Here is a 12841-nt window from a genome sequence, read left to right on the forward strand (position 1 = left end):
CCTGCAGGTTGTCTGTGTAGACACGGGTGCTGGAAGCCGGGGGAAATTCCTGATGTCTGCCACTTGCTCTCCAAGGTGCGGCCGAAATGTGTGTGCATACATGAACGTGTGTGCGTGTGTGCATGCAGTCACCGGGAGAGCATGTACGTGCATGCGTGTATGTGCACCCGCTCTCCGAGAGAGAGCACGTCTACACTGTGCGGTACAGTGGAGCATTTATGGACGCTCAATATACTGTTGTACTGTTCTTTACACCCTGTGTGTTTGCATAGTTTTGGAATAACATGTTGAGAAAAGTGAGGAAATTCAAAACTACGTACTAGGAAGCTTGTAAGAAAAAAGTGCAGATTCTAGACCTCCACCCCAGGGGTCCTCACGCGGTCTGCAGTAGGTTTTAGGAATCATTTTCACAAGTAGGCCAGGTGATTCTAAAGCAGGTGGTCTGCAGATTATTATCTGAGACACAAAGGGAATATGTCAAATGAGAAGTAGAAGTCGAGGTGTTCTGCCGAGGCCAACTTTTCTCCCTGCTGGCAGCGTCTGTTAAAATTGGTACGGTATATATCTTTCCAGACAACTTTGTACATCGACACGTTACTACACACGTGTACTTTTTCCCCTTCCGTAATTTGGGTCCTGTGCTTACTGTCTTTTAATTTACTAATTTCGTTTAATAAATCCTGACCATCTTTTGATGTATGTAGGTATAGACTCTGCCTCATTCTTTTTAACTCCTGCATAGTGCTCTGTTTAAGGGTGTTCCAAAAATTATTTTTTGTTATTAGACTACAGTATGTTTGCATTTGTTTTGTTTGTTGTGGAAGTAATTCATACCAATGGTTAAAAATCCAAACAAGAGGAAAACATTAAATGAAAAGTAAAAGTCTCTGCATCTTTCCTACTCACCTATCCATCACCTGGTACATATTCTAGACCCAACAACAATTATGTTTGTTTTAGTTCTTCTCATTCTTTTCGTTATAACTCTAAATAATATACATCTTGACTCCTCAACCATAAACAGCAGCTTTTCAAAGGATAAAAATGTATCTTCTCTTCCAACTCCTAATTTTAAAAATTACATTACTTTTAGTTCTGCTGGTGGAAGATTTCGTGACTTTAAATTGTTTACCTAAATCATTATTTATAAATTTTACACATTGCCTATTGGCTCCCTAATATGGGAGATGAGGAAATTCATGTATTTATACTCTCTCTCACCTTTCCACCTCTACTGCTCCTAATGTTCTGAGTTAGAGTTTTATTTTTATGCTATCAAGAATTTGCATTCTTCTCTTAATTATAATTATATTTTCAAACCTTGTCTGTAGGTCAATTGAAAAACAAGCCACAGCATCCACCCTATTAGGGGTATAATAGGTCTGTTAGACAGAGCCCCTATGCCCTTGAACTGAAGATTTTTCTGCATACTCCAACTGCCCCCACCTGAGATGATTTGCCTGCTGACTTTTTCTGGTCACCAGACCCTGCTCTGCCTGCATTTGGGGAAGGCCTGAAGTGCCAGGGAATACATACCTCCTGAGAGTGCCTGCAAGTGCTGGCAGAGAGTAGATAAGGACCCCCAACTCCCTCACCCCCAGGGGGGCAGAAAGGTACCTCTAAGGTGCCTTCTACACTGGCTCCCGGTGTTTCTTGTTTGAGCTCCAGTTAAACAGAAACCTGCTTAATAGCACGGCTCTTATGAGTTTACTTCCCTGCCTTGTCCCATTTCCCACTCCCCTACTGCTGTGTCCCGGGATTCTCTCCCAAATAAACTGTTTGCACTCAAATCCTTATCTCAGGCTTCTGGGGCACTCAGACTAAGACAGTTACCCCAGATTTGGTCATGTGAAGCCCATCCTAGGAATGGGGTTCTGGAATTGGATCACTCACTAGCCAGATAGCAACAAGGACACACTGTTGGTGGTAAGTGGGGCAGTGGTACCCCTGGAATGGTGCAGCAGCTTTGCTGTTATGACTAAGTGAGAGGGGACACCATGGAAGGGGGGCACAGGCTGGTGCAATCTCTCTAGCACTTGGGGATATGGGGGCGATGGTAATTTTAAAGACTGTGGAGTCAGATTTTTTTAAAAATGATATCAAAATGCTGAAGCAAGAATATGACAGCCAGGTATCAACCTACGGCACTGTGTAAAAGCCGTTTTTGTGAGCCAGAAAATCCCATGATATCACATTGGTAGCTTGAAATTCACTGTGGTAGGAAACACCATGGAGATTGGCAAATACTATGAATTGGGGCTTTTCCTTTTCACAGAGAGCCAGTTATTAAACATTTACTAGCTGTTATGAGAGGTTTGGGGATTCGATCGGAGATGTAAAAGACACTTTCCACTCCAAACAAATGGACTGAAGGTATATTTTATTATATAGAGTATAGTAAAGGCGATAGTCCGCAAACAGATCCAAATAGGTCAAATAATAAGAGGGAAAAAACACCAGCTCGACTGGAAAGGGAAAATATCCACATCGGCTGAGATAGCAGCAGATCCGAATAGGTCATATAATAAGAGGGAAAAACATCAGATCGATCGGAAAGGGAAACACCAGGTCGACTGAAGGGAAATGACACAAATCAACCGGAAAGAGAAACACCAGGTTGACTGAAAAGAGAACACATCAAATCAGTTACTTTATAGTAAATCAATTACTTATATCAAATCAGTTACTCACAATATCCACGCCCCACTGCCGGGAGAGCCCTGTCAATCGACGCGGCTGGGCAAGAATCACACGTCCTGGGCAAGGTGTCCCTTCCACAGGTGGAACTCTCACCGGGTCTCAGTCTCCAGCAGTTTATATAAGCAGTTACAGAGTTTACAGAGCAAGCATCCAGTGTTTCCATGCACACATGGTTATCAGTGGCGTACGTGCACTGAGCCCCTTGGCTAACGTCCCAGCCCAGTAGTTGTGTACGTGCATTGTTTTCTTTGGTTATCTTCTTAGCCCAGGACAGATGGCCAGTCCATCCCGTGCTACGACGCTCCAAGAGCCTTGAACTGTTACAACTTGCAACTCCCTCCGTGGGAGAAAGGCCAGTTCCCGGGAAAAGGCCAGTTCCCACCACACAGAAAGCAGCTTTGTATTTCTTTGTGTGCTGGTGGCTATAGGTCAATGGAGCCGCCAAACATGGCTGTACTCATGTCAAGACACTAGCACACCATGGCATTCAGCAGGCTTCCTGAATCTGAGGATTTATACTGTTTAATTCTCAAAGTTTCTAGACCTTTCTAAGCCTCAGTCCCCTCAGGTGTGAAGTACTAACCTACCTAAGAGTTTTGTAATATAAAATAAGATAGTTTGTTGGAAATCACACCTATTTCCTGAGATCAGGAAAGGAAAGATTCATTAAGAAGTTGGTTTTTGAGGAGGGCCTTGAGAAGAATAACTAAATCAGAACAAGGTGAGAGAAGGAAGGTCATTCCAAACATCAAGGACAATGTGAGTAAGAGATAAGGGATGGGCAGCATGGCCCGCTTGGGGGAACAGGGGATCCGATCTGTTAGAATTAGGACACACGAGAGAAAACAGAAACCAGTGGATCTGGAAAAAATGGGAGCAGACCATGGAATATATGAACTTTAGACAGGGGAGACAAGTGTTGTGGGTGGGGGAGAAAGCAGGGAGTTGAAGCCAAAGTCAGTATCAGTGACGGGCAGAATCAGGAGGAGCTGGGTCCACGTAGACAGTGATGTGTCATTTGAGGTGTCAGCTGAATATCTAGATTTGGATAATCAGAAGACAGTTTGAAACCATTTATGTATTCAGCACTCTAAATGGAACCCTAGCTGCATTAGGTAGTGAGGAGACAGACAACACCCAGTTCCTGCAGCCAAGGATCCAGGGATCCAGACAAAGGACAAAGGACACGCTCTTCCAACAACATGTGAAGACTCACATGAGGTCTCTGGGAGGGCAGAGGAAGGAGCAGCTTATTGGCCAAGAAGGGACAAGGGATGGCTGCTGATGGAGATGACACTTACCATAAGACACAAGTACGACATAACGCGAGGTTTCCTGATAACTGAGGAAGAAGGGGGCATTCCAGGCAGAGGGAGCCTACCATACCAGAACGCCAAGGCCAGAAGGCCAAGGTGGTATGCTCTGTGCAGGGAGGGCAGGTGGGGGAGATAGGATGTGGCTGGATCACCAAAGGCTTTTTCTAGCAGTAAAATGTTTGACTTTTGTCATGAAGGTGCGGAATAGCGTGCTAAACTTAGTTTTAAAGAGAATGTGGCATTGGCCTATTTGGATTTAGAAAGCATCCAGAAGCAAGGGGGGAAGAGTGGGTTGGAGGTAGTGACACTGGAGGCCAGGGAATTAGCCCAATGACCCAGGGAGGATTAAGATGGGCCCGGACTCCACTCAAAAGAGGAGGCTAATTATTTATCAGGAATTCATTGGATATCAAGGAGAAATAGCTCACTAATCTCCTTACCTATGGAATAGCTCAAAACTCCTTGAAATTGTTGCCACATGCCATGTAATAAAGGAAATAATAAAATTACATTATTCTAAATTTAAAAAGTAATAAGGAACATAAGTTTCTAAAAGTCAGTTGGAGACTAACATATTTCTTTTGTGAAACTGTTATTACCCAGTATAATATTATATACGGAGGGTCTTCAATAAAGAGTGTCATTGAGGGCCGTCCCCGTGGCTTAGCGGTTAAGTGCGCGCTCCAATACTGGCAGCCCGGGTTTGGATCCCGGGCGCGCACCGACGCACCGCTTCTCCGGTCATGCTGAGGCCGCGTCCCACATGCAGCAACTAGAAGGATGTGCAACTATGACATATAACTATCTACTGGGGCTTTGGGGGAAAAAAAAAGGAGGAGGATTGGCAATGTTAGCTCAGAGCCGGTCTTCCTCAGCAAAAAGAGGAGGATTTGGGGCCGGCCCCATGGGTTAGCGGTTAAGTGCTCACGCTCCGCTGCTGGCAGCCAGAGTTCGGATCCTGGGCCCGCACCGACGCACGGCTTCTCCAGCCGTGCTGAGGCCACGTCCCACATACAGCAACTAGAAGGATGTGCAGCTATGACATACAACTATCCACTGGGGCTTTGGGGGGAAAATAAATAAATAAATAAAATTATACAAAAAAAAAAAAAAGAAGAGCATTAGCATGGATGTTAACTCAGAGCTGATCTTCCTCACAAAAAAATAAAATATAATAATAAAAAAATTAAAAAAATAAATAAAGAGTGTCATTGAACCTTTACAATGAGCTGTGATTTAAGCTCCATACGTTAAACCGTTTATCTGCGTAATAACCATGAACACTGTATGTTATTAATACTATTATTATTATTAAGATGCATCAGCTGGGACTTAGAAAGATATTTCTAAGATCAGATAATTACTCAGAAAATGAAGGGATAAAATGCTGCAGCCCACGTCCTATAACAAGTTGACATAAATTAGGGAAAGAGGAGAGGAACATTGCCCAATACTCTGAATAAACAGCAGTAGCTGAATGTTACGTAATGAATATAAACATGCCAAGTAATGAGAAGTGAGTGTTGCCACAGTAAGAGGAATGTGTGTCCAGCATGTGGCAGGGTCTCAGAGTATGTTCATTGGGAATGAGACATAGAAGAATGAGTAAGGGAGGGGGGAGGGGTGATGGAGGAGGGAGGGAGGGAAGGACCCACAAGAGGGGAAGGAAGGAACTAAGTGGGCACGAGGCCCTGGCACACTCGGTGTTTATTCGGTGGTTCCCAGGGCTGCAACTAGAGTTCCTCTTTCAGCTAAACTGCAATTCTCTATTTCGTTTCCTTTAGCAGCTTTAGAAGGTAACTCTTTCTAAGTCACTAGGTTATTATTTCAATTACTCCTTCCTCAAAAGAGTTAATATAACTCCTTATTTTCCCCCAGGGAGTAGTTTACACAATGAGGGAATTGGCCCTAAAATGCATGTGTTTTTTCCTATCATAAAATCAATCAAGTAGAAGCTCTGTCCAGAAACATCTGTTTCCTTGAGCAATTTAAGGCTGGAGGTATCACTACTTATACATTTGTCAACATGGGATTTTTAATACTGTTACTTACAATTTATTTTAATAATTGAAGGAAAACATATTATTAAATTAAAAGAATCCTCCAAATACTTAAATTAAAGAGACATTCACAGGAGGGAGAAATGGGAAATGCATCACTGATGGGCTTGGGGGGTAGAGAGCTATTTATTTGTTAATTTTCATATCTCACCAAAATTGACGAGTTAAAGGTTAAAAAAATGTAAATGAAACAATGAAAAAGATGCCCTTAAATGTGTTACTAATTATGTATTTCACATTTAGCTTGTTCTTATATTAACATAGTCTCTATATTTTATTTAAGAATATTATAAAGAAGAAACAACTGCACAGTTGATAATTTTGTGTTATTAACTCATCTCTTTATCCAAGCTATTCAATTTATTTCTCTCTTTGTCAGAGCATTGTTGAGAGATAAGTTACATACCATACGTTCGTCCACTGAAGGTGTACAAGTCAATGATTTTAACATATTTACAGAGTTGTGCAACATCACCACATTCTAGTTTTAGAATATTTTTGCCCCTCCTAAAACAACCCCATACTCCTTAGCTGTCACTCTCCACCCTACTCTGCAGCCCTAGGCCACCACTAATCTGCTTCAGGTCTCAGTAATTTTGCCTCTTCAGGTCAATATCTATAGATGGAATCATGTAGCATGTGCCTTTGTGACTGGCTTCTTTTACTTAGCACAATGTTTTCAAGGTTCATCCATGTTGTAATGTGTTATACTTCATTTCCTATTAACACTGAGTAATATGCCATTGGATGGATGTACCACATTTTATTTATCTATTCATCAGTGGAAGGACACTTGGGTCATTTCCTAGTTTGGGCTATTATGAATAATGCTTCTATGAACACTGTGTACAAGTTCTTATGTGAACGTATACGTACTCAATGTATTTCTGATTGACACCTAGAAATAATGACAATTTGCTGTTTGAAGAGAAAAAGGACCTGGACTCATGCTGCAGAAGTGAAGGTGCAGAGAAAAGGATGGATTTGAGAGATACGAATGTGTTATAGAAACAAACTCTTTAAATAACTAGATTCTGACAATAAATTCAGGATCCTAGAATAGAGAAATGTCTCTGACTTCCCACTTGCATATTCTTGGCATAGAAAATTCCTGATTCTTTAATATTAAAATGTTGAAAATGTGTATCGAATCATGGAGATAGTCTTTCAGTCTGCACTCAGGAATATTAAGGCTTTCTCTCTTTTTTCTTTTTTTTGTGAGGAAGATCAGCCCTGAGCTAACATCTGTGCTAATCCTCCTCTTTTTGCTGAGGAAGACCGGCTCTGAGCTAACATCTATTGCCAATCCTCCTCCTCCTTTTTTTTTTTGTCCCCCAAAGCCCCAGTAGATAGTCGTATGTCATAGTTGCACATCCTTCTAGTTGCTGTATGTGGGACGCGGCCTCAGCATGGCCGGAGAAGCGGTGCCTCGGTGTGCGCCCAGGATCCGAACCCCGGGCTGCCAGTAGCGGAGCACGCGCACTTAACTGCTAAGTCATGGGGCCGGACCCTAAGGCCTTCTCTCTAGAGGTCAGCCGTTCTGTGCTTGCAAAAGTCAGGATAGTTTAGACAGAGGTGGAGAATGAATAAAGTTCTTAATGGCCAATGAGTTTCCATAAATATTTTATAGATTGTGCAAAATACGGTAACATGTTGGGAAATTTCCCATGTTGCAATATTCATCACACCTTATAGAAATTACTTAGTTCATTATTTTAACAAGGATTTATTGATAACAGGTTTTGTGTGGTGGTTACAAGTATGGGCTTTTGAGCCACGTTGCACGGGTTCAAATCCACTTACTGATTGTGTTGATTGTAGCAAGCTCCTTAAACTCTCTGTGCCTTGGTTTCCCATTTGAAATGGGGTAAAAGTCTTCATGTGTGTGTGAATACGTACAGTTAGAAAGATTGCTAGATAGTATTCAAGGTCTGAAACAGAAAACAGGATAAGAATATTAGCCATTATTAGTTACCTTGTATACACAGCCTCATTTCGTTTTCTCCATGATGCTCTGAGCTGGTTTTTTTGTTTTCGATTTTAACTCCGTTTTACAGATGAGACAACTAATGCTCAAAAGAGTTAGGTATTTTACCCACAGTCACACAGCTTGCAGCTAAGATTAACCATCCAAATCTATTTCATCCCCAACCCATTTTGTTTCCATATTTTGCTTCCCCTTAATATTTATAGAATGTAACTTCATTAAATCAAATAGAATGAAACAAAATAGAAAAAAATGATTGAATGAAGGAGATATGGAACGCAAGAGATAGGAGTCTACCTTCCCGAGGCACGTTCAACGCCACCAGGGGACAGTGTGCACCAGGACAATGGCAGGGGTCCCCTTTTTCATTGTTTTTCAGTAACAGCTCAAAGATATGACACAGAGGTGGACAACTATTGCTAACAGCTAATGGACTCTCCACTTAACTGATGCCTGTAAAGTAGATGCTCTTTGATGCCGAGAACAACATGAAAGTGGTTTTCTTCTACTTCACTACTTCTCTGAGGTTTTATTTATTTACTTAGCTTTACAATGCTTAGCCCTCTTTGTGAATTTAATTATCTTGTTGCTAAGTGCATGTCTATGCATAACTGATTGTTACAAAAGCCATACCTACAGTACCATATCAGAATATGGTACATCCAAACCTTGGAAATGCACGTTCTCAGTGTTTCAGAAGCTGTGTACTACCCAAACTTGAAGAATTGGGATTTTTAAAAATTACTTCTAATTGCTCTTACTATTTTGATCCACTCTTTTTTTTTTTCAGGGTATGGGATTTATTTATGTATTTATTTTTTATTGATGTTTTAATAGTTTTTAACATTGTGAAATTTTGTGTTGTACATTTTTGTTTGTCCATCACCATATATATGACTCCCTTCACCCCTTGTGCCCACCCCCCACCCCCACTGCCCCTCGTAACCACAATACAGTTTTCTCTGTCCATGTGTTGGTTTATATTCCACATATGAGTGAGAGCATACAGTGTTTGTCTTTCTCCTTCTGGCTTAACTTCACTTAACATAATACCCTCCAGGCCCATCCATGTTGTTGCAAATGGGACGATTTTGTCTTTTTCTATGGCTGAGTAGTATTCCATTGTGTATATATACATATATATATATATATATGTATTTTCTTGATCCAATCGTCAGTCGAGGGACCCTTAGGTTGCTTCCACTTCTTGGCTATGGTGAATAATGCTGCAATGAACATAGCGGGGCATAAGCCTCTTTGGATTGTTGATTTCAGGTTTGTTGGATAGATTCCCAGTAGTGGGATGGCTGGATCATAGGGCATCTCTATTTTTAAGTCTTTGAGGAATCTCCATACCGTTTTCCGTAGAGGCTGCACCAGTTTGCATTCCCACCAGCTGTGTATGAGGGTTCCTGTTTCTCCACATCCTCTCCAACATTTGTTGTTTTTGTCTTGGTGATTATAGCCATTCTAACAGGCGTGAGGTGATATCTTAGTGTTGTTTTGATTTGCATTTCCCTGATGATTAATGATGTTGAACATCTTTTCATGCGCCTATTGGCCATCTGTATACCTTCTTTGGAGAAGTGTCTGTTCATTTCCTCTGCCCATTTTTTCATCAGGTTGTTTGTTTTTTTTGTTGTTCAGTGGTGTGAGTTCTTTACATATTATGGAGATCAATCCCTTGTCAGATGTATGTTTTGCAAATATTCTCTCCCAGCTGGTGGGTTGTCTGTTCATCTTGATTCTGGTCTCGTTTGTCTTATAGAAGCTCTTTAATCTGATAAAGTCCCACTTGTTTATTTTTTCTTTAGTTTCCCTAGTCTGGGTAGGCATGCCATCCGAAAAGATTCCTTTATGACCAATGTCAAATAGTGTGTTGCCTATATTTTCTTCTATGAGTTTTACAGTTTCCGGTCTCACCTTCAAGTCTTTGATCCATTTTGAGTTAATTTTTATGAATGGCGATAGCAGATGGTCCACTTTCATTCTTTTGCGTGTGGCTGTCCAGTTTTCCCAACACCATTTATTGAAGAGACTTTCCTTTCTCCATTGTATGTTCTTAGCTCCTTTGTCGAAAATTAGCTGTCCGTATATGTGTGGTTTTATCTCTGGGCTTTCAATTCTGTTCCATTGTTGATCCATTCTTTTAACCCATTAATTAAATATCTTTGACACTGAAGCTCAGAATTTGACCAATATATCAGGGCTTAAGATAAATTAATTAAAACCATTAGATGCCAGTACTATTTTAATTCCAAAATGGATGTGAATTCTCTAAAACGTGGGTGAAATAGAAAATTAGGCTGATTTAATTGGTGAATCTAAAAAATACACAAGAAGATTAAAAAACACAAAGGTCAGGACATGTCCATTGAAAGAAACCCTGAGCCTCTTAAAATGTCTTTCACGTACACGTGTGTATGTACATACACCAGCTTCCTCTCTTTGTTTTGACTTCTGGATCTAGAGCAGTGGTTCTCAGTTGGGGTGATTTTGCCCTCCCCGGGGGTTATCTGGCCGTGTCTGGAGACATTTTGGATTTGGGAGTTGCTGCTCTAATTGCCACAGATTTAACCTGTGGGGGTCCCTTTGACTCCTTTGCCCTTTCACATTTCCCCATCAGTTTTTATCACTTCCTTCCTTTCTGCATGAGATGTTCTAGGTTTAGCCTGTATTTTCCCTGTCCCAGCTCTGGAATCAGCCGTTTATCCAAGGATCCCTGTTTCCTTTTAGAGGAAAATAGTATTTAGAAACCAAAATTACTATCATCCTCATTTTACAAATGAGGTAGCAGAGGCCGGAGATGGTAAGTTATTCACACAATCATACACTAGCTGTGAAAAAAATAAAGTGCTACGTGGACAAAGAGGTATTTACACCCTGAAAGTATGTGCCAAATTGCCTAATGTTTATCAAGATTATAAGCTTTTCAATAAATACATAGCATTGTCCTCCAATGTCTGCTCTTAACTTACCTATTATTCTCCCGCTGCCATAAACTACACTGAATTTTATTCTCTTTTCAATATAATATTTGAAAGCACACAGAAATGTATGACATGTATATAAGTTATAAAGCATAATAAAAATAGTGAACTCTTGTGAGCCTAGCCCCCAACCCAGGACTAGATAATTGTCATTAACTAGTAACTACCTATGGTCTCCTCCCGTATCCCATCTCCCTGTCTCTGCCGTGGAGGGAACCACTGTTCTGTATTTTGGGTTTATTAATCCCTTCTTTTTATTCTTTGTACAGCTTTGTCACATATGTTTGTATGCCTACACGATATTTTTGAGCTTTATAGAGCTATATCAGGGTATATATTCTCCTCTGGGTATTGCTCTTTTCACTCAACCTGTGTCTCTGAGCTGTGTCCATGCTGTTGTGTTTAATAATATGCTCCTTGCTGCGTAATATTCTATTATTGAACAGATATGCCCCAACACAATTATCCGTTCTTGTGGACTGTTTTTCTTCTCTTGCTCTTTTGAGCACTTTGGCAATTGTAGGGGAGGCAAAGCCTTCCTTCTACCCTTCTAGGATCTGGGGCTGGTCTAAGAATTTAATTGACATAAGACAGATTAACAGGGGAAAAAACAATTTCCATTACGTATGCACAGGAGTTTCCCAAAAATATGAGACTCAAGGAGGCAGCCAGATGATTGAAACTTTACGTCATCCTGAGCTGAGGAAAGAAGTAGGGGTTTGGGAATTCTGGGCTGGGGGACGCAAATTATGGGAGGGGAGGGGAGGAAATGTGTGATGAATAAAGATTGTCTTATTATGCAGATAAGTCCCTCAGGTGAAAAATGTGTATCTGGACATAGCTCTCTTTCTGGTACAGATACCTTTACTAGTGGAAATTTCCTTTATAAATTTAAATTTCCTTTACAAAAGGGGAAAGTTATACTGTATTTTAGGTAGTTAAGGGGAAGGTAAAGAGCTTTTCCTGTGTCTGTTGGTTCTCAATTGCCTTCAGTTCAAAATAACCCATGTGTCAAAGTAATGTATTTTGGGGTGGTGTGTTCTGACCCCCTTCACTATAACTATAAACAAGCTTTAATGTATGTCACCTGGTGAACATCTTTAAGACTTTTCTATGACGAGGGCCCAGGCCATGTGAATATTCTATTTTACAAGTTACTGCAGAATATTTTTTTAGTTTACTTGTTCCACTATAAGACAACGATTCTTATCATGCTAATAATTGGTATTTTCAGAACATCTTAATTTTTGCCAAACTGGTGGGTATAAAATGGTCTCTCAGTGTGTTTTAAATTTTCATTTCCTAATGACTTGAGATTGCATGTCTTTCCATGTGTTTATTAGCTGTACGTGTTTTGTCTTCTGTGAGATTCTCGTTTGCCCATTCTCCTATTAGGTTGTCTCCTATTCTCCTTTTCTTATTGATTTCTAGAAGTTCTTTATATATTATGGATACCAAGCCTTTGTTAGTAATGTGTTACAAAGATTGTGGCTTTCTCTTCAATTTCTTTGCATTGTCAGAAATTTTAAATTTTAACATAGTCATATTTACCATCTTTTTATGGCTAGTACTTTATGGGCTTTGTTTTTATTTTTATTTAATTTTTATTCTTTTGTGTGAGGAAGATTAGCCCTGAGCTAACATCTGTTGTCAATCCTCCTCTTTTTGCTGAGGAAGATTGGCCCTGGGCTAACATCCATGCCCATCTTCCTCTACTATATATGGGACACCACCACAGCATGGCTTGATGAGCAGTGTGTAGGTCTGTGCATGGGATCCGAACCTGCG

This window comes from Diceros bicornis, chromosome 39, assembly GCF_020826845.1.
Source record: "Diceros bicornis minor isolate mBicDic1 chromosome 39, mDicBic1.mat.cur, whole genome shotgun sequence".
Lineage (NCBI taxonomy): Eukaryota > Metazoa > Chordata > Mammalia > Perissodactyla > Rhinocerotidae > Diceros > Diceros bicornis.